Source organism: Bos taurus, chromosome 22, assembly GCF_002263795.3.
Source record: "Bos taurus isolate L1 Dominette 01449 registration number 42190680 breed Hereford chromosome 22, ARS-UCD2.0, whole genome shotgun sequence".
In the NCBI taxonomy this organism is placed as follows: Eukaryota; Metazoa; Chordata; class Mammalia; order Artiodactyla; family Bovidae; genus Bos; species Bos taurus.
The window spans coordinates 46,697,307-46,718,210 of record NC_037349.1 but is presented as its reverse complement, the minus strand read 5'-3'; the positions used below and the strand labels follow the sequence as shown (position 1 = coordinate 46,718,210).

Sequence of the window (20,904 nt, the reverse complement as noted above, 5' to 3'; positions counted from 1 at the left end):
GGAAAGCCTCAGCAGTACTCATGAGATAGGTGAGCTTGAAGTTGAGTGTCTTTCTGTACTTAGGTGTGGAGGGAATGGAGTGCTCAGCCTCTGGCTCGAGGCTTCAGTTTCTTCACCTGTGAAACGGGCATGATACCGTCCTCCTAGGATATTCTACTCGGAATAATGAGATGCTATGTGACGTAGTACCTGTAGCACCTGGGCTCTGGAGGCCCTCCACGGCTCCTTCTTACCCCTCCTTACACACTGACTCTTGTAAATATTTTCATGTTTCCTCCAAACAGCCTTTAACCTGTGAGGATCGAAGGTCTGGATATCCACTGTCAGTTGTTCCTTGTGGAGCCTCCAGATAACCTGCTTCGGTGGCCAGGACGAAGGTGCAGAGCTAACAGTGCTTCCATAAACTGCTCCTGGTCCCTGAAACTGGGTCACATTTCCTTCCTTTAGGAAGCCGTTCAGGTGTTTGCTTCCTGAAAACCTTATTTTTCACCCTTTTGAAAGGTTAAGGGATAGTTGTAAATACTAATAGAAATAATAAAACCTCTTTTCTTCTGGTCCTCTCTGGCTGTATTAATTAGTACATTACTATTATGTTAAAGTAGCTATTTACTAGCGAGGGTTTGAGTCAATAATGGCCCCCTCCTGCCCCAAGACCCTTGCCCCTGCCCCAAGATAATATGAGAACAATTGCTACCTCAGTCTTTGTCCTGGGTTGTAGTTCATTCTTCACAGGATGCCTCCATCAGTGTCTGCTTGTGCAAGATAACAGCACTCTCTCTCTTCTGTGGTCCTCACCCCGAGGATAGTTTGTTTCCTTTCACAGCTCAGAGGATGGAGACTGAATTAAGGAATTCCTTGTGACCTACTGCTCACTTTAAGGGGTGGCCTGCTGCCTTCAGGCTGCCAAATGCAGGGATTGGATATAGAACCCCCAGGCTTGTTTTACACCACAGAGTCAATAGTAGCTAGAGTCAAATAGCATGCTTTCCTCTAATAATTAAGGACATGTGATAATGGCAGATGACATTAGGATAGAAGTAAAAATGATGTCAAGTGGGATTTATCTTGCTGTCTACTTGGGTTGAGGGATTTGGATAGGAATGGGGGGCAAAAGAGGGCTTCCCAGGTGAGTCAGTAATAAAGAATCTGCCTGCCGATACAGGAAACACGGGAGACCTGGGTTCACTCCCTGGGTCCGAAAGATCCCCTGGAGTAGGATTGGCCAACCACTGCAGTATTCTGGCCTGAGAAGTTTCATGGACAGAGGAGCCTACTGGGTTACAGTCCACGGGGTAGGAAAGAGTTAGACGTGACTGAGCAATGAGCACACACACAGCCAGGGGACCAAAGGAAGCTTAAAGGTTTGATGCCTCTGGCCTTGAGTTCCTCTCCAGCACCTGCTGTTGATAGAGCTCTTTCAGTACAAGAGTCAGATGAGTAACTGGTCTACCACAGGGGCGGCCCTGCCACGCTGGGGATGCTCAGAGCCTTGGCATTTCGCATGGAAATACTGGGATGAAGGCATTTACTGAGATCTCTTGGACCCTGGAGCTCAAGCCTTGTGGGAATGGGGCCCTCTTGACGACTCATGAAGACTCAAGATGCCTCTGGCAGAAACAAAACTGGCATTCAAAAAGTCTCCTGGGGAAATTCTCATATTCCAGAAGACTCCAAGTTAATTTGTTAGACCCTTCACTTACCACGCCTCAAGCATCCACTATTAACATCTTGTCTAGCAAGTATTTCCAAGTATTTGTTAACATCTTGCAGGCCTTTATTTTGATGACTAAACACAGAGGAGATCTAAAATTCACCTTTACATCACAGCTACTGAGAGAGACAAGTGGGGAGCTCTTTTTCCCTGGTCTCTAAGGGCCCAGATCTGGAGCTGAGAGGCAGTACTGGTCAGTGTCCAGTGTGCTGCCACCAAAGGGGAATTGGGCATGTGAATGATGTATGTGCTGTGGCTTTGTTGAGGATGATGGAGTGCTTCCACTGCAGGGCTTATATGGAGCTACTCAAGATGTCTGCATGAGAGCTGAAAGGTATGGTTAATGTTCTTGTTCTAAACAGTTCACGGTTCTGTGGCCATGAAGCAACCTAGGGTGTGGAGAGGCTGAGCCAGCTTAGTCAGGAAGAAGCAGCTCTAATGGATTCATGTCCCATTCTAAAGGTGACAGGACCAGATGAAGATCCTGGCACTAGTACTTCAGGGTCTCATGATACCTGAACATCATATCAGAGACCGCGTGAGAAGTAGTTACCGTGGTTCTCATCTTGCGACACTCAGATCTTGACACCATCAATGGCTGTGGTGCAGGACCCAGATCCTCTGTCTTTTGGCTGAAGTCTTTCCTACAAGTCTGATGGGAGCATATTGTCCTGCATTAAACACAGTGCCCTGGAGAAGGTGTCCTCATATGTGACCTCTTGCCAAGTGTCTGTCAGCTGAGACACGGCTGTGACCTCATCCCATCCCCTCAAGTGGGATCCTGCCCAAGCATGCTCCTCCTCTCTCTCAGCTGAGGTTAGCTCCTCAGAGCAGCCATGGAGTGCAGAGGCCTTGGACTGATGGGGTAGTGAAAGGTTCTGGCCCACTTCATCTCCCTTCAGATTTTCTTCTGTGTATGTGAACTTGACCTTTTGATTTTAGAAGCTAAGATTTATCTTGTCTTTGTGTGCTAGATTTGCCATGCCTTGCCTGGGGGAACTTTCTCTTTTCCAAGTGAGTAAATCTGGTGAGGGTAAGAGGTGAGCCAACATATTCTTTTGCTTTTCATATGTCACTTCATCTTTCCCATATGATTTCCAAACTTGGGTCCATACTGCAGTGTCTGTGGGTGTTAAATTTATTTACTCTGATCTCAGTTGACCAAAGAGAAAGAAGAACAGTGCAGGGAGGTGTTCATATACATAAATATATTCCATTCAAGGGCCATGCTTTTTTGTTCTGAGCTTGCTTTTCTTTTTTGATTTAAAATATCCTTTACTGTGGTAATAGATGGTGGAGTGTGTGTGTGTGTGTGTGTTTGCGCGTGTGTGCACACACACATATGTGGCTGTTCCCTCTTTAATTTTCTTACTTTGTTAAAAACCCAACAGTCTTGTGCTGCTCCCTCAGATTAGGCGGTCCTCTCCTTTTTTGGGTTATAGAGTCTTTGGGGATCTGTGGCCTCTGTTCCTAGGCTCCCACTTTGAGTTTCAGGGAGGTGGCACGATTTAAGAAGCCAGCACGCACCATTTGCAGAAGATATTTTACAACTGATGAAGCAGAGGCTTTGAAAGATTAAATCTCTGTATTCCGAACTAATAGGCTTTTTAATAGAAATCTTCTCTCAAAAATACAGTTCTTTGCAATTCAGTGATTTTGAAAAATTTATGTTTTGAAAATGTTTAAATATTCCATATATATGTACTTTATATAATAAAAACCAGAAGGTATCCATATAATTATTGGGATACCCTAAGTTTGCATGAACAGGTTGTTATCTAGGTTTTCTCTCAAGTGTGTGGGGGTCGGCTTGGAGCACCAAAGTGCTCAGTCTGCAATTAAACTTCTGGATTACTATCAACATTTTAAACTAATTAGGTGAGGAAAAAGCATTTTAAAGAAAATATAATGGCTCCTTGAATTCCAGCTGGAAGGCAGCACAGTATAGTTGTCTGTTTAGAAAATTTCTTTAACATCAGTGATTTAACAGAGTACATTTGAAGGTAACCCAGGAGAGAAATGCATTACCTGATTCATGTTTGTCAAAAATAAGCCCAGGTAGAAGAAAGCAGTGTCCAGCCAGGACTTAAAATCATCCTCGCTGTGAAATGGGGCAAGCTTTCAGTTAGCTATGGTTTTTCTGAGTACCTGCCCTGTGGGCTTTGAAGATGCTGTGGAAATAAGTCCAGCAAAACTCCCTGGTTTCCTGGAGCTTCTGTTTGGTGGAGGGAGATGAAGGAGAATGAAATGGCATGAAATGAGTAATTCAGGAAGTGACAAATCCTGGAAAAAGGGAAGGTGAGCCAGTGATGCTGTTGGGTCAGGTGATGGAGAAGGCCTTTTGAAGGAGGTCTCACCTGGGCTGGGAGTGGGAGGAGCCCGCCCTGCTGGGGAGTCAGAGGGGGCTGCCTGGGAGGAGGGGTTGGGGCACAGGGGGATGGTGACCCTGGAGTCTGAGAGACAGGTGGGTTTCTTTTCTGATGCACTGGGGAAGAGACCAGAGGGTTGTTCAGTAGGGCAGTGATGCAGAGGGCAGGTGGGGTTGCAGGGCGCAGAAAGTATGGCCTCTGAGTGTCCCGCACCCACTACAGCCCCGGTCAGTGTTGGGGTCCCTTCTTGTTGTGTCTTTTCTGCCCCAGACAGTGCCCTGGGCTAGGGAAATTGGTGATGGAAATGGAAGTGGATTGAATGTTGGCCACCCCAAGAGACCAAGTGCTAATCCCTTGAATTTGTAAACATCACTTTGTTGAGAAAAACAGTCTTTGCAAGCATAGGGAAGGATTTTGAGATAAAGTGTTTATTCTGAATTACTGGAGTGGACCCTAAGTGCCTTCTCAAGTCTCCTTATTAGAGAGAGGCCAAGGCAGGTACAGACACCTGGAGGAGAGGAGAGGGTGAAAACAGAGCTGAGGAACACAAAGGAATGCCAATGGCCACCAGAAACTGGAAGAGAAAAAGAATGGATTCTCCTGAGGACCATCTTGATTTCAGACTTATGGCCTCTTAAACTGTGGCAGAATGAATTCTATTGTTTAAAGCCACTCGTTTGTGGTAATTTGCTGTGGCAGCCGCAGAAAGCTAGTGCAGGTCCTAGTACAGGAGAGAGGGATGGAGGGGTGTTAGCACCTCTCTTCTTTGGACCTCCCAAAACTCCAGCACGGTGGGTGGTGATGGAGGGGGAAGGAGGGTGGGGAAAAACCACCCTCCAACTTTGTGAGACTGCCTGCTCACATCCCCACTCTTTTACACTACAGCCGAGCTCAGTTTGGAGCAGGGATTGTCCACTCTCATATGTCCAGCAGCCAGCCTGGCCATACCCTATGGATGAGGGCGGTTGGGATGGGAGTTTGGCAACCTGGACTGGCGCAGGCTGGGACTGCTGCACTGCTCCTCAGCTGATGTTGCCTCATGGGATGTGGGCCAGTGGGGTCAGACATCCTAGTTTCCTGGACAAACCTGAAAAACACCTAAATTTTTTTTTTAAACACAGAATTTCCTGGCCTTGAAATCTGGCTCAAGCATATTAGCTTGCAGGTCTGATTTGACTACAGGGTGAGGTGAAGGGGTCTGCTTTGTAACTTCTGTCCTACAGCGTTTATTTGTCCCAGAAGTTACCATTTTAACTTCCACCCTCATTTGTAAGGGTCTGACTGGGTTTTAGTCAGTGTGTTAATTTCTTATTGCTGTTATGACAAATGACTACAAACCTAGCTGCTTAAAACAATGCATATTGATTATTTTCTATTTCTAGAGGTCAAAGGTCCAAAATAGACTTTATAGGGCTAAAATCAAGGAGTTTTCAAAGCTGTGTTCCTGCTCTAGGCTATAGGGGAAAATCTGTTCCCTGCCCTGTCCAGCTTAGTCAAAGCTAAGGTTTCTCCAGTGGTCATGTAGGCATGTGAGAGTTGGACCACAAAGAAGGCTGAGCAGCACAGAATTGATACTTTCAGATCACGGTGCTGGAGAAGACAAGAATTTCTTGGGCAGCACGGAGATCAAATCAGTCAATCCTAAAGGAAATCAACCGTGAATATTCATTGGAAGGACTGATGCTGAAGCTGAAGCTCCAATACTTTGGCTACCTGATGAGAAGAGTCAATTCACTGGAAAAGACCCTGAGGCTGGGAAAGATTGAAGGCAAAAGAAGAACGGGGCATCAGAGAATGAGATGGTTACATAGCATCACCAACTCAACGGACATGAATCTGAGCAAACTCCAGGAACTATTGAAGGACGGGGAAGCCTGGCATGCTGCAGTCCACAGGATCGCAAAGAGCTGGACATGACTTAGCGACTGAACAACAATAGCAAAGGCATTCACAAGTCCTGGGTTTTAGGATATGGACATTCTTGAGAAGCCATTGCAGTGCCTTCCATTTGCACGCCCTGCATATCAGAAATCCCAAGCTACCTTGTCTCTCTCATCCGTTCTAGCTTGTGCTGGAGCTGGCTGATACCAGATCTCAAGAGGCAGTATCTTTTCTTGGTTTCGTGTTTAGTGACTTTATGTAGGTAACTTGGAATCAGCCAGGGTAGAGTTTACATGATTACACCATGGAAATCAACTGCTGCAGTTCATGGTTTCCTATCTTCCTCCCCTAACCTGTCCATTTGGGCTGAGATTCCTGTTTTTGGGGACACCCTCTTTATTTTTCTATGGATTGTCATTGTACATTTGGGAAGATGGATATGGATGAATAGCAAAAATTATGGCGATCTTGGTATGGGGCCATCATTAACACTTGTTTGAACTTTATAGGTTTGGATAATAAACATGTTCCTTTTGTATTTTCCTTCTTTCAGAGGAATCTTTTTTTTTTTCTCATTTCTAGCTGGCATTACAATTCTCCTTTTCTTGAGCAAGGGAAATAATAAATAATTGCCAGGTTAAAACAGATGACCTTCTCCCTCCATAAGCACTTTGGCCTTATTTCTTCTGAATTCCACTGTTAGGGGACCATATGTATCCCTCGTAGCATTTTGACTTTTGATGGATGTGTGCAGTCCCACTGAAAGCTTGGTGATTATGCTCCTTGGTGATCCCCAGATCCATAGAATATGGCGCATCTTGAAGCATCCTGGCAAGGCGGTGGCAGTTAATTAAAGAATTTGCTTAATGAAATGTCATTCCTTAATAATTGAAAGATTCTCCGTTGAGTAAATATTCTAACAAATCCCGAAGCCTGTTTTTGCACTTGTCGTTTTATCATGCTGTCTTTCGAATCTCTGAAATTCTTTGCTATTCTCTTTTCTAATGGAATTTCAAGCAGCTTTTTGATCAAGACCTTTCATGCAGTGAGCTATCTAAAATATTAAAAAATTACGGTGTTCCCCTCTGAGGTCCACATTTAGTTAATTGTTTCCTGGTGACTGCTGCGAATGTTTCTTCCAACCTAGTTTTCAGTCAGTGTCCTCTGATAGGAATAGTATTTTCATCACACAGATTGCAAGCATATTTGGTACATAATTGCTCTTATCAGTTAGGTTTTCGGTAAAGCCTCATTAATTAGGCACACAATTATTGTCTAACATTTCCTTTATAGAGGACTTTTTAAATAGATTTTTTAAAATAATGAAGATTTACCAAAATGTTGCTAAATTTACAAAAGCTGTGATACTCTTGTAGCCAAAAAAGAATGGTTAATGATTAGCTTAGAAAATCAAGCCATTCTCAGATGCGACATCTGGTTCCAAAAGGGCTTTTCATTGGCTTGAGTCAGTGCTATACACACACTATTCAGGCTGGAGTTTTGCATGGGGGCAAAGCCAAGTCAAACAAATCACTTGTTGCCCAGGCCTGTTTTGGTCATCTCCTCTGGTTCCTTTTACCAATCTTGAGAGAAGTTGTTTTTTTTGAACCAGTGAATCTTGGATACAATGGAAGTGACTTCCATGCTCTTGGGTCCACTTTGTTCCAGGAACTTTTTGTAGGGGCTCCTTTATTTAAATTTAAGATTTCTGTGATCAGAGGAGGGATGTGATCATGACCTAGTTTCTCCTTTGTAGTTCAGACACCAGGGACAGTCAAATAGTGGACTTTCAGAAGAGACTTGATTCATTCTCTTAACATTACCAATTAGAAAACTGAGACCTGTTTGGAAGTCTATATCTCAAGTCTTAACTGGTCTTCAGTTTGGTTTCCTTAGCAGATTGGGGTGGCAGAAACGTGGATTCACAACCTAGCTCTGGCCCTTAACTGGGTGGAGTCTTATGCAGAGATCTGATCTCTTTGAGTTTTGATTTCATCATCTGTACCTTGGGAATAACACTTGCCTCTTAGTGAGATTTAGACTCAGTGTATATAAATCACCCACCCCTCAATACTACTGAGTGTTGTTAAAATGACTGATCTAATATTTGTTGACACTGGCCAGACACCTTGGTGGGAGCATGGTCCCTGTCTTTGAGGAGGTGGCCACAGTCTGGCAGTGATCTCTCTAGCAGGTTCCTAGAGATTCTGATCTTTTATTAGAAGTCCTTTTATTTCACACATTGAGTTCAGACCTTGAAGTCAGAACCTTGAGAACAGGGACCTGTGACCTGTTTTGCCTGCAGCTTTATTCTGCCCCAATTATTGCTCTCATTAGGTCCTTACCAGTCTTTATGAAGATGCTCACTGTGGTGACCAGATAATATCCTCATAATCTGAACTGAGAGATAGAAGAATTGCTGTTTCACAGATAAGGGTAGAGGTGCCACAGTATTGCCTATATTTTCATGAGTGGAGTTTGGGTTTTCATGTATGGGTTTCAGATGTACCAGGAGTGTGTTGATTTAGATACATGTGCTCGTGATTCTATTCTCTCCCCTGGGAGATCATATTCATTTTCATGAAAGACCTGGAGATCTTTCTGGAGGCGAGGTGCTTCTGTAGACTTATAAGTCTGGGAATCCTCCAAGCTGTTGCTCCCACGGAGTCAGAGCTTCCTTTGTGTAGTACTGAAGAATCAGGAATGAATCAGACATTTCTTAAGCTAGCAACACTGCTGGCATCCAGTCTGGGGAGACATGATTCTGTCTTGTTTGGGACTTTTGTTCCACTACAGATGATTCTGATTTCGATATTGAGCATCTGGTGATGTCCATGTGTAGAGTCTTCTCTTGTGTTGTTGGAAGAGGGTGTTTGCTATGATCAGTGCGTTCTCTTGGCAAAACTCTTAGTCTTTACCCTGCTTCATTTTGTACTTCAAGGTCAAATTTGCCTGTTACTTCAGGTATCTCTTGACTTCCTACTTTTGTGTTCCAGTCCCCTATAATGAAAAGGACATCTTTTTTGGGTGTTAGTTCTAGTAGGTCTTGTAGGTCTTCATAGAACCGTTCAATTTCAGCTTCTTCAGCATTACTGGTTGGGGCATAGAATTGGATTACTGTGATATTAAATGGTTTGCCTTGGAAACAAACAGAGATCATTCTGTTGTTTTTGAGATTGCATCCAAGTACTGCATTTTGGACTCTTTTGTTGACTATGATGGCTACTCCATTTCTTCTAAGGGATTCCTGCCCACAGTAGTAGATATAATGGCCAGCTGAGTTAAATTCACCCATTCCAGTCCTTCTTAGTTCGTGGATTTCTAGAATGTCGATGTTCACTCCTGCTATCTCCTGTTTGACTGCTTCCAATTTGCCTTGATTTATGGACCTAACATTCCAGATTCCTATGCAATATTGGTCTTTATAGCATCGGACCTTGCTTCTATCACCAGTTTAGGAATCAGCGAACCAAAATAGACTGGAATGGGTGAATTTAACTCAGATGACGATTATATCTACTACTGTGGGCAAGAATCCCTTAGAAGAAATGAAGTAGCTCTCATAGTCAACAAAAGAGTCTGAAATGCAGTACTTGGATGCAATCTCAAAAACGACAGAATGATCTCTGTTCATTTCCAAGGCAAACCATTCAATATCATGGTAATCTAAGTCTATGCCCCGACCAGTAATGCTGAAGAAGCTGAAGTTGAACAGTTCTATGAAGACCTACAAGACCTTCTAGAACTAACACCCCCAAAAGATGTCCTTTTCATTATAGGGGCCTGGAATGCAAAAGTAGGAAGCCAAGAAATACTTGGAGTAACAGGCAAATTTGGCCATGGAGGACAGAATGAAGCAGGGTAAAGGGTAATACAGTTTTGCCAAGAGAACGCACTGATCGTAGCAAACACTCTCTTGAAACAACACAAGAGGAAACTCTATACATGGACATCAGCAGATGATCAATAGTGAAGTCAGATTGATTATATTCTTTGCAGCCAAAGATGAAGAAGCTCTATACAGTTAGCAAAAACAAGACTGGGAGCTGACTGTGGCTCAGATTATGAACTCCTTATTGCCAAATTCAGACTTAAATTGGAGAAAGTAGGGAAAACCACTAGACCATTCAGGTATGACCTAAATCAAATCCCTTACGATTATCCAGTGGAAGTGAAAAATAGATCCAAGGAATTAGATCTGATAGACAGAGTGCCTGAATAACTGTGGTTGGAGGTTTGTGGCATTGTACAAGAGGCAGTGATCAAGACCATCCTCATGAAAAAGGTGTAAAAAGGCAATATGGTTGTCTGATGAGGCCTTACAAACAGCTGAGAAAAGAAGATAAGTGAAAGGCAAAGGAGAAAAGGAAAGGTATATCCATTTGACTGCAGAGTTCCAAAGAATAGCAAGGAGAGATAAGAAAGCCTTCCTCGGTGATTAGTGCAAAGAAATAGAGGAGAACAATAGAATGGGAAAGACTAGAGATCTCTTCAAAATTAGAAATTAGAGATACCAAGGAAACATTTCATGCAAAGATGAGCACAATAAAGGAAAGAAATGGTATGGACCTAACAGAAGCAGAAGATATTAAGAAGAGGTAGCAGGAACGCACAGAAGAACTATACGAAAAAGATCTTCACGACCCAGATAATCATGAGGGTATGATCACTCACCTAGAGCCAGACATCCTGGAGTGTGAAGTCAAATGGGCTTTGGGAAGCATCACTGCAAACAAAGCTAGTGGAGGCGATGGAATTCCAGTTGAGCTATTTCAAATCCTAAAAGATGATGTTGTGTAAGTGCTGCACTACATATACCAGCAAATTTGGAAAACTCAGCCACAGGACTGGAAAAGGTCAGTTTTCATTCCAATCCCAAAGAAAGGCAATGCCAAAGAATGCTCAAACTCCTGCACAATTGCACTCATCTCACAAGCTAGCAAGGTGATGCTCAACATTTTCCAAGCCAGTCTTCAACAGTACATGAACCTTGAACTTCAGATGTTCATGCTGGATTTAGAAAATGCAGAGAAACCAGAGATCAAATTGCCAACATCTGCTGGATCATCGAAAAAGCAATAGAGTTCCAGAAAAACATCTATTTCTGCTTTATTGACTATACCAAAGCCTTTGACTGTGTGGATCACAACAAACTGTGGAAAATTCTGAAAGAGATGGGAATACCAGACCACCTGACCTGCCTCTTGAGAAACCGGTATGCAGGTCAACAAGCAACAGTTAGAACTGGACATGGAACAACAGACTGGTTCCAAATTGGAAAAGGAGTACGTCAAGGCTGTATATTGTCACCTGGCTTATTTAACTTATATGCAGAGTACATCATGAGAAATGCTGGAGTGGATGAAGCACAAGCTGGAATGAAGATTGCTGTGAAAAATATCAATAACCTCAGATATGCAGGTGATACCACCCTTATGGCAGAAAGTGATGAGGAACTAAAGAGCCTCTTGATGAGAGTGAAAAAGCTGGCTTAAAACTCAACATTCAAAAAATGAAGATCATGGCATCTGGTCCCATCACTTCATGGCAAATAGATGGGGAAACAGTGGAAACAGTGACTTTATTTTCTTGGGCTCCAGAATCACTGCATATGGTGACTGCAGACATAAAATTAAAAGACACTTACTCCTGGGAAGAAAATCTATGACCAAACTAGACAACGTATTAAAAAGCAGAGACAGTGCTTGCTTTGGCAGCACATATACTAAAATTGGAACGATATAGAGAAGATTAGCATGGCCCCTGCGCAAGGATGACATGCAAATTCCTGAAGTGTTCCATATTTTTGGAAGCAACCTAGATGTCCATCAGCAGATGAATGGATAAGAAAGCTGTGGTACATATACACAATGGAGTATTACTCAGCCATTAAAAAGAATACATTTGAATCAGTTCTAATGAGGTGGATGAAACTGGAGCCTATTATACAGAGTAAAGTAAGCCAGAAAGAAAAATACCGATACAGTATACTAACACATATATATGGAATTTAGAAAGATGGTAATGATAACCCTGTAAGTGAGACAGCAAAAGAGACACAGATGTATAGAACAGTCTTTTGGACTCTGTGGGAGAGGAAGAGGGTGGGATGATTTGGGAGAATGGCATTGAAACATGTATAATATCATATATGAAACGAATCGCCAGTCCAGGTTCAATGCAGGATACTGGATGCTTGGGGCTGGTGCACTGGGACGACCCAGAGGGATGGTACGGGGAGGGTGGAGGAATGGGGGTTCAGGATGGGGAACACGTATATACCTGTGGCGGATTCATGTTGATGTATGGCAAAACCAATACAATATTGTAAAGTAATTAACCTCCAATTAAAATAAATAAATTTATATTAAAAAAAATAACAACAACTAAAAAATAAAAAGCAGAGACATTACTTTGCTGACAGAGGTCCATCTAGTCAAAGGAATGGTTTTTCCAGTAGTCATGTATGGATGTGAGATTTGGATTATAAATAAAGCTGAGGGCCAAAGAATTGATGCTTTTGAACTGTGGTGTTGGAGAATACTCTTGAGAGTCCCTTTGCACTGCATGGAGATTCAGCCAGTCCATCGTAAAGGAAATCAGTCCCGAATATTCATTGGAAGGACTGATGCTGAAGCTGAAACTCCAATACTTTGTCCACCTAGTGCAAAGAACTGACTCACTGGAAAAGACCCTGATGCTGGGAAGGATTGAAGGCCGGAGGAGAAGGGGACGACAGAAGATGAGATGGTTGGATGACATCACTGACTCGATATACATGAGTTTGAGTAAGCTCTGGGAGTTGGTGATGGACAGGGAAGCCTGGCATCCATGGGGCTGACCCCATGCAGTCCATGATGTGGAAGAATCGGACATTACTGAGTGACTGAACTGGATGGAACAGATGATTCTAGTTTATCTGATGTTTGTAAGGCCTGAAGGGCTAGTGGTTTCTATTCAGGATTTGAAAGTTTGTGTAAGTTAAGGAAGTTTGAATCCTTCCCTAAGTTTGCTGGATTCATTTCTGCCTTTTTCCTTTTTATGCTCTGTTTTGCTCACATGGCATTTACCCAGTTATAAAAACTCCTATTTTCCCCCTGAGTATCAATTGCCTTGGCAGGCTTTTCATATAATGCACCAAATTTACTGTTCTTGGATCCATTTTGTTATATCTTATTCAGAGCACTCATTTCAAGAGAGAGGGAATTTTAATCTTTTGGATGGCTGCAGATTACAGAGATCTTGCTTCCATTGTCATCTTGATAAGACTGTCATGTATTCTTTGCCACTTCAACTTAAGATGCTTCTAAATAACCTGGATAGAAGAAGCATCAATCTTGACAAAGTATTATGCAAGTTGGAAATTTTGCCAAAGGTGGGTTTAATTTTAACAAAATAGTTAAAAATAAGTAAGTAAAATCAGACCCAGTCACAGTGTTGACTATAAAAATTTTTGTCTGTTTTGCCTTGTAGTTTAAAGTATTTTCAATTTATTACTGTTTGTATTTTCTGGTCTTAAAAACAGACATGAATTTAAGAGGTAGCATTGTTTAGTGTAGGAACCAGAGAGCAAATTGCCAACATTTGTTAGATCATGGAGAAAGCAAGGGAATTCCAGAAAAACATCTATTTCATTGACTACACTAAAGCCTTTGACTGTGTGAATCACAACAAACTATGGAAACTCTTTTTAAAGAGATGGGTGTACCACCTTACCTGTCTACAGAGAAACGTGTATATGGGTCAAGAAGCAGCAGTTAGAACTGAACATAGAATAATGGACTGGTTCAAAATTGGGAAAGGGAGTACGACATGGCTGTATATTATCACCTTGCTTAATTAACTTATATGCAATGTCCATCATGTGAAATGTCTGGCTGAATGAATCACAATTTGGAATCAAGATTGCCAGGAGAAATATCAACAACCTACAATATGCAGATGATACCACCCTAATGGCAGAAAGTGAAGAGGAACTGAAGAGCTTCTTGATGAGGATGAAAGAGGAAAATGAAAATGCTGTGTTTAAACTCAACATTAAAAAAAAAAAAATCAATGATCATGACATCCGGTTCCCATCATTTCATGGCAAATAGAAGGAGAAAAAGTGAAATCAGTGACAGATTTTATTTTTTTGGGCTGAAAAATCACTGCTGATGGTGACTGCAGCCACGAAATTAAAAGATGCCTGCTCCTTGGAAGGAAAGCTATGACAAACCTAGGCAGTGTATTAGAAAGCAGAGACTTCACTTTGCCAACAAAGGCTTATATAGTCAGCGCTTTGGTTTTTCCACTAGTCATGTAGGGATGTGAGAGTTGGACCATAAATAAGGCTGAGTGCCGAAGAAGTGATGCTTTCGAATTGTGGTGCTTCAGAGGTCTCTTGAACTGTGGGGAGTCCAACTCCCTTGGACTGTGGGGAGATCAAATCAGTCAATCCTAAAGGAAATCATCCCTGAATCTTCATTGGAAGGACTGATGTTGAAGCTGAAGCTCCAGTACTTTGGCCACCTGATGCAAAGAGCATCATTGGAAAAGAGCCTGATGCTGGTAAAGATTGAAGGCAAAAGGAGAAGGGGGGAGCAGAGGATGAGATGGTTAGGAGCATCACTGACTCAACGGACATGAATTTGAGCAAACTCTGAGAGAGATTCGAGGACAGAGGAATCTGGTGTGCTGCAGTCCATGAGGTCACAGTCAGACACAACTTGGCAACTTAACAACAACCACAGTAGTTTTATTGTAGGGAAAATTTCCAGATTTCATTTTTTTCCTCCATTCTTCTCAGTGGAGTATTTTCTAGCCTATTTGGACACCACAAAAAATGAAGATCCAAGAGTTTATGAAATTCTTTTTTTCTGACTGCTATGACCTGAATTGTGCATTCCCTGGAAATTTGTATGTCAGAACCCTAGCCCCCAGTATGATAGATCTTTGGGAGGTAATTAGGTTTAGATGGGGTCATGGGGGTGGAGTCTTCATGATGGGATTTGTGCCCTTATAAAAGGGGCCAAGAGAGCTGGTCTCTCTGTCTGCTGTGTGAGGATATGGCAAGAAGGTGCTGCCTGCAAACTAGGAAGAGAGCCCTTACCCCTCACTGACTGTGCTGGCTCTTGGATCTTGGACTCCCCAATCTCTGGAACCGTAAGAAATAAATATGTGTTGCTTAAGCTGCCCAAGTTATGGTGGATTTTGTTACAGCAGCCCAAACTGACTGAGACTTAACCATACTCACATTCAAGAAAATGTTTCTCAAATCTCGTAAGAATTATCTAAGCCAGTACATGTTTAAATTAGTATATTGTGAGGGTCATTAATATCTGAAAAGGCATAATGATTTTTCTAGATAATTCTGGAGTATGTCCTGTCATCTGTGAATAAACTCATCTTAGCAACTCATCTCTGAGCCACAGTTAGACACAGGAGATTCTAAAGGCAAACTCTGCTGGACTCTGTGGGAGACAGGTTGCAAACGCTGAGCTTCATTAAACATGTTATACTTACTGCTCAAGAAATTCAGTACATTTGTATGAGAGATTATTCAGGCCACATGTCACCTCCACAGTCGTATAAAATTCTTGCCAAAGAATCTAGATTTGACATTTTAATTTCTACAATATTTTATATAGATAGATATAGATAAATAAATCTCTCTGCAAAAAAGAAGAATCTTAAATGCTAATTCGTTCAATTGAGCTGTAAACATTTTCTTTGCTGCTTAATAGAACAAAATACATAAAGATTAATTAAATGATCCAAAATTTCCAAGCTTCTTTTTAATTGTGTATGTTGAATTTGTTGCCAAAAGATATCCAGCTCTGGTAAACACAATAGATGGTGATAGGGACACATGGTGACTTGGATAGATTCCATCCCTGGCTTCTGCCTGAGTATGTTGGCCACAGGCTGTGGCTTAGAAAAAATATCTGTTCTGCCAACATGTCACCCAGGGCTAAGCGGTCAGTGGTTTTTGCCTGATATCTTTGGGGTGCCACCACGTTGAGATGATAAAGGGGAATGCTTAGTGGTTGGGGTTTTGGCTTTTTTGGGAATGGGTGACAGAAATGTCATAGCTGTCTAATATCTGGGTTTCTGTTGAAATCTGATGTTGTACCTTGGTTCAGTAGATGAAGTTCTTAAGCAAGAATTAGAAAGCCCATTTTCTGGTCCTTACTCTGAGAGCTAACCACATGGAACTGTCCATCATCTGTAAGGTAGGGGCAATATTACTTTTTTCTTAAAGTATTACTTTAAAGGATAAATGTACAGAGCCCTTGGAAGTGATGATTGTCAAGGTTTCTTGAAAAATCAAAAGCAGTGTGCTAGTTAATATGTTAATTGATTTACTGTGTTAGTTGATTCTTCAAATACTCTGTGTGCATCTCTGGAGATGTAGACCCTGTCCTGTCTGGACCAGCCTTGTGAGCAGGAGGCCCACACGTTCATGTAACTAACATGTAGTTGAGTTGTAAGAGTGCTTTTAGAAACCACTAGAATGCCATCTTGGAGCTGAAAGGGAATTTTGTCCGTTTTGGTCACTGTGTATATTTCTAGTGTATAAAGAAGTACCGGCATGCGCTCATGGTTCCATAAAATTGGTTGAATGATTAACTGAATGAATGGATAGTTTGCACAGGCATTGTAGTTATTAGTATGTGGTTTTGTCAAGGTCAGGGTTATAGGTTTCATGATTGTAGAGGCTTATTTGCTGTATTGTATTCCACAGACTCAGGCAGCTGCCTAAAGTGAAGCCGCTGCATGAAGAATGGCAGGGGTGGTCCTAGGGCAGGTGGGAGGGGCTTCACAAGAACTCAGGTGGTAGTGCCAAGGCTGGGCACCGGATGTGACCCCTTGCCCCTTACTTTCGGGTCCATGACTTTGTTATCCAAGCACAGGCATATTCTCTGGAATGATCCCCTCTGTGCTGGGGTAGCGTGGCCTCCGCTGCGTAGACTCACATACGAGTGTGTGTCCGTCTGACATGAAGACCTTAGCTACAGAGTCAGACAGTTCCGTGGGTGCAATCCTGGGTCATCCGTTGGGTTCTCAGCTGCAGGGAGGGGAGTGCGAGCACCCGGTTCGTAGGGTTACTGGGAGCAAGTAAACGAGTCAGTGTCCGCAAGCTTTTAGCGCGCTGGGTGCTTGGATGTGTGAGTGAGTGTTGTTTGTTGCTGCTTTCATACCAGTGGTACTGACTGGGATTACTGGGAGCTGGGTCCTGGCCTATTACTCTTATGCATATAATCTTTCTAAATGTTCATAACGATACTGATGTGGGTTTTGAAGTCCAAAGGGAAATGTGTCACAGGCAATGATTTGTGTTTCTTTGTTTTGACCCCAAGAGCTTCCTTTTAAGAAACATGGCTGATTCATGTCAATGTGTGGCAAAAACCATTACAATATTGTAAAGTAATTAGCCTCCAATTAAAAGAAATTAATTAGTTAAAAAAAAGAGAAATCTCATCTTCAGACAGTCTCTGACCACCACTCCCAAATTGTATATATTCCCCTTCCCCACCATGCTTTCGAGACCTGTTTCTTTTACACCCATTGTTTGAATTTTTCCCTGCGTGGCTCTTCCTAATACTGAATAGCTCATTCCTCGAAATGCAGATGTAGAACACATGGACACTTTGATTGATGATAGCGCAAGAAGCAGACTTCAAATTATGGAATTAGGGTACAAAACCATGTCACAATCTATGCCCCTTTTGTTTGCAGGATCTCATGCCAGTCAGTTGCTTTGGGGTTTGATGGATCCTCTGTGGATGCTGGCTCTCTGTAATGCTGTATGGATGAGATAAACCGAATCTATCTGTGCTCCCAAGGAGTTGTCTACTAGGGGAGACAGACACACAGACAAATAGTTATATTCACATAGTTAATGACCCGATAGTGCTAGAAAGATGTATACAGTGGCTGAGGGTGAGTGGTGGGGGCATGCTCAGGAAGATCCCTCTGATGAGGAGGCACTCATACAAAAACTAGCTGTCCCCTTCACTCCACTTTTCTTCTCAGCACATAACCACCATCTGATATTTTTCTGTCCCCCTTGCACTCCCCTGGAATATCCATTCTGTGAGAACAGAGCCTTAGTCTTATAGCGCTTACTCTTGTATCCCAGGTCTAGGGCCTGGACTACACTGGTACAGTGTGGAATGAGTGAATGATAGATGGAGCCACAGAGCAGTCATCCATAGGCTGTGGACAGTACATAAGAAGTTGCTGGTTAGACAAGTGTGAGTCTCACACAGAGATGGGGAGAGAGATTGTCAGGCCACAGGAGCAGCTTATGCGAAGGCACAGTGTCTCAGGATACCACAGATGAATGTACCTGAGTGTGTATTTTTAAAGAGACTACCCTGCCTCCTTGACTTGTGTGGCCTTCTGTACCTTTGGAAACACATCCAGTGACACAGCACTGAAAAAGCAGGACAGTGGCTCTTTGTGCTCCATTTTCAGAAAGAGTGAGGGAACATTCATTCTGGGGGCAAGACTCTTACAACACTGGGGGAATGAGCAACCTGGACACAGTGAGCTACTCGACAGCGTATCCCAAGGAAGGTTTGTCTGCCGGCAAGAGGTCTGGATCCTTTCTCAACTCAAAGGGAAGTTGAGAATCGTTAGGCGTGGAGGACTTAAATTCTCTATTTGCTCATCATACAGTTTGTTTTCAGTTGTCTTGTATGGTCACGTTAGACAGGAGTGGATTCTGTTTAAAAGACTAAGGATGGGTTGACTGTTGGTAAAAATAGAACCAAGCAGCTTTTTATGAACATTAAAGAAAGAAAAAACCTACTCTCCTGAATCTTGGTTTCTAATTTCCCGGTGGAAAGAACCAAGGCTTCTCGGAGAAATGGTAGATTTTAGGACTGGGGCAGGGAGTTTATAAGATGAGCCTAGAACATTTGTAGTGTCAGAAAGTAATAAGTGATTTCTCAAAGAAAAAAAAAAGCAATAAAAATAGAATGGTGAGTATATGCCAAAGAGACACAGGAATCAACTGGCTGTTGGCTCCCAGTGGCCAAACTGGAATAATTTGAATAACAAAATAAAGTGGTATTGTATTACAACCCCAAGTATAAAGTAAAAAAAAAATCTCCCAAGCAGAAGAATTCCAAATCATGTGTATAGCTACTGTGGCCTGAAGGAGGTGGAGCACAACTCCCACTCTTTAGCTGTGCGCTGTGTGACTTCCTTCCAAAGAATACAATATGGAAAGGGAGAAGGAAAAAGAGTAACTTTACAGTGGGAACCTTGACAATTACCACCTCAGTCATATGATCAGGGTTAACATCAACAGTGATTAAGTCATGTAATGTGATGAGAGTGGCACTTCTTCCCCCAAACCCATAAACCCCACTTTAATCATGAGAAAGTATCTGTCGTCAACACCTCTATTTCCCCTTGGGAGAATTAACTGTGTTAAATAATTTGTGTTAAACATTACCATATCTCTTTCAAGCTGCTCATGGCCCTAGGAGGAATAACACATCTGGTGTGAAAGGGCTTACAAGATTTGCTTTGCAGGGGAGACAGATGCACCAGAGCCTTAGAACTTTCGGGGCAGGGGCTTGGAGGGGGAAATGAATGAGGCTGAAGCCCCATTGCTTGTTTCCCAAATCCACCTACATCTGCCAGCAATGGCCCTGCTGCTGTTTATCGAGGAAGTTAGTATTTTATATCCCTAGCTAATCTAAGTATCCATGGAGTTTTGATTTATCTAAGTTGTACAAATGAAATGTAGGTCAACAGCATTTTTACACATTTTCATGGTACAGATTAATCTTTACCCAAGCAACTTGATCTCTGGAACTTGACTTTTATGAAGAGGAACGCTAGCTGACCTACCAAGACTTCATTTAATGGATTCAACTTTGTAATTCCCTTTTTTCCTGCCTCTCAGGAATTATTATGTCAACATCTTCTATGCCCACTGAACACGCCGGTATTTCTGCCGTTGACATGTGCCACAGCATAGCATGAGGGCTTTGGCTCAGTCCCCCTCCGCTGCATTTCCCAGTGTTTTTCCCTTTCCAGTGCTGAATTTCCCCAAAGCTACATGAGTTTAGCTAGTTTAATAGATGTTAAGTGGGGAAAAAAGTGGCTTCACGCATAGATGGATTTAGGAAATAAGCCTTCGGTATTTGTGAGCTCCATAGCTTCGGATTCAACCAACCATGGATTGAAAAATATTTGAAAAAAATTCCGGAAAGTTTCAAAAAGCAGAACTTGAATTTGCTGCACACTGGCAACTAATTACATGATAGTTACATTGCATTAGATATTATATATTATAAGTAACCTAGAGGTGATTTGTAGCGTATGGGAGACTCTGCTGTAGGTTGTATGCAAATATTAACGCTGTTTTGTGTGAGGGACTTGAGCACAAGTCCCTTGGATTGTGGATTTTGGGAATCTGCACATGTCCTGAAGCCTGTGGGTTCTGAAGCTGGGGGTGCTGAGGGACAGCTGTACAGAGTTAATCCAAGTTAAGCAAGTTTCTTTACTGCAGGACTTTTCCGTGATGTGCGCTGAGAGTCTCTAAGACTGTGAATGGTCTCACCTCCAAGCCCCTGTGAAACCCACCTCCTCTCAGTGTCTCTGGGGCCTGATGCTGAGGGAACAGTGCTTGGAGGTGCATATTTGAAAAACACTGTTTTATGCTATTTTTTTTTTTTTTTCAATTTCTTTGCCTTCGTCAGTCTTCGTTTATGTCCACAGGTCATCTGTAGCATGATTTATACACTATTAAATTTTTCCTCCATATATATGTATTTAATTTAAAAAATAGGATAGTTGAACCTCTATAGAACTTAAGGTTTTATTTAAGTCACATAAGCTCCTGTACTGGCATTAGTGAATTGTCACTCACCTATGCATATTAAGGAGGCATAATCAAATTGCTGCTGAACCCAGAGGAAGAGCAGATCACCTCAAATG

At 42.4% G+C, this 20,904-nt stretch overlaps 1 protein-coding gene and 1 non-coding gene across 6 annotated transcripts in view; both read left to right on the top strand.

Annotated features, from left to right (window-relative positions):
• CACNA2D3 (calcium voltage-gated channel auxiliary subunit alpha2delta 3) overlaps positions 1-20,904 on the top strand; it is a 900,236-nt gene that overhangs the window by 100,314 nt on the left and 779,018 nt on the right. The window lies entirely within an intron of this gene.
• On the top strand, positions 11,663-11,769 carry LOC112443534 (U6 spliceosomal RNA). The gene has a single exon (XR_003031946.1). It is a non-coding gene; the product is annotated as a U6 spliceosomal RNA (small nuclear RNA).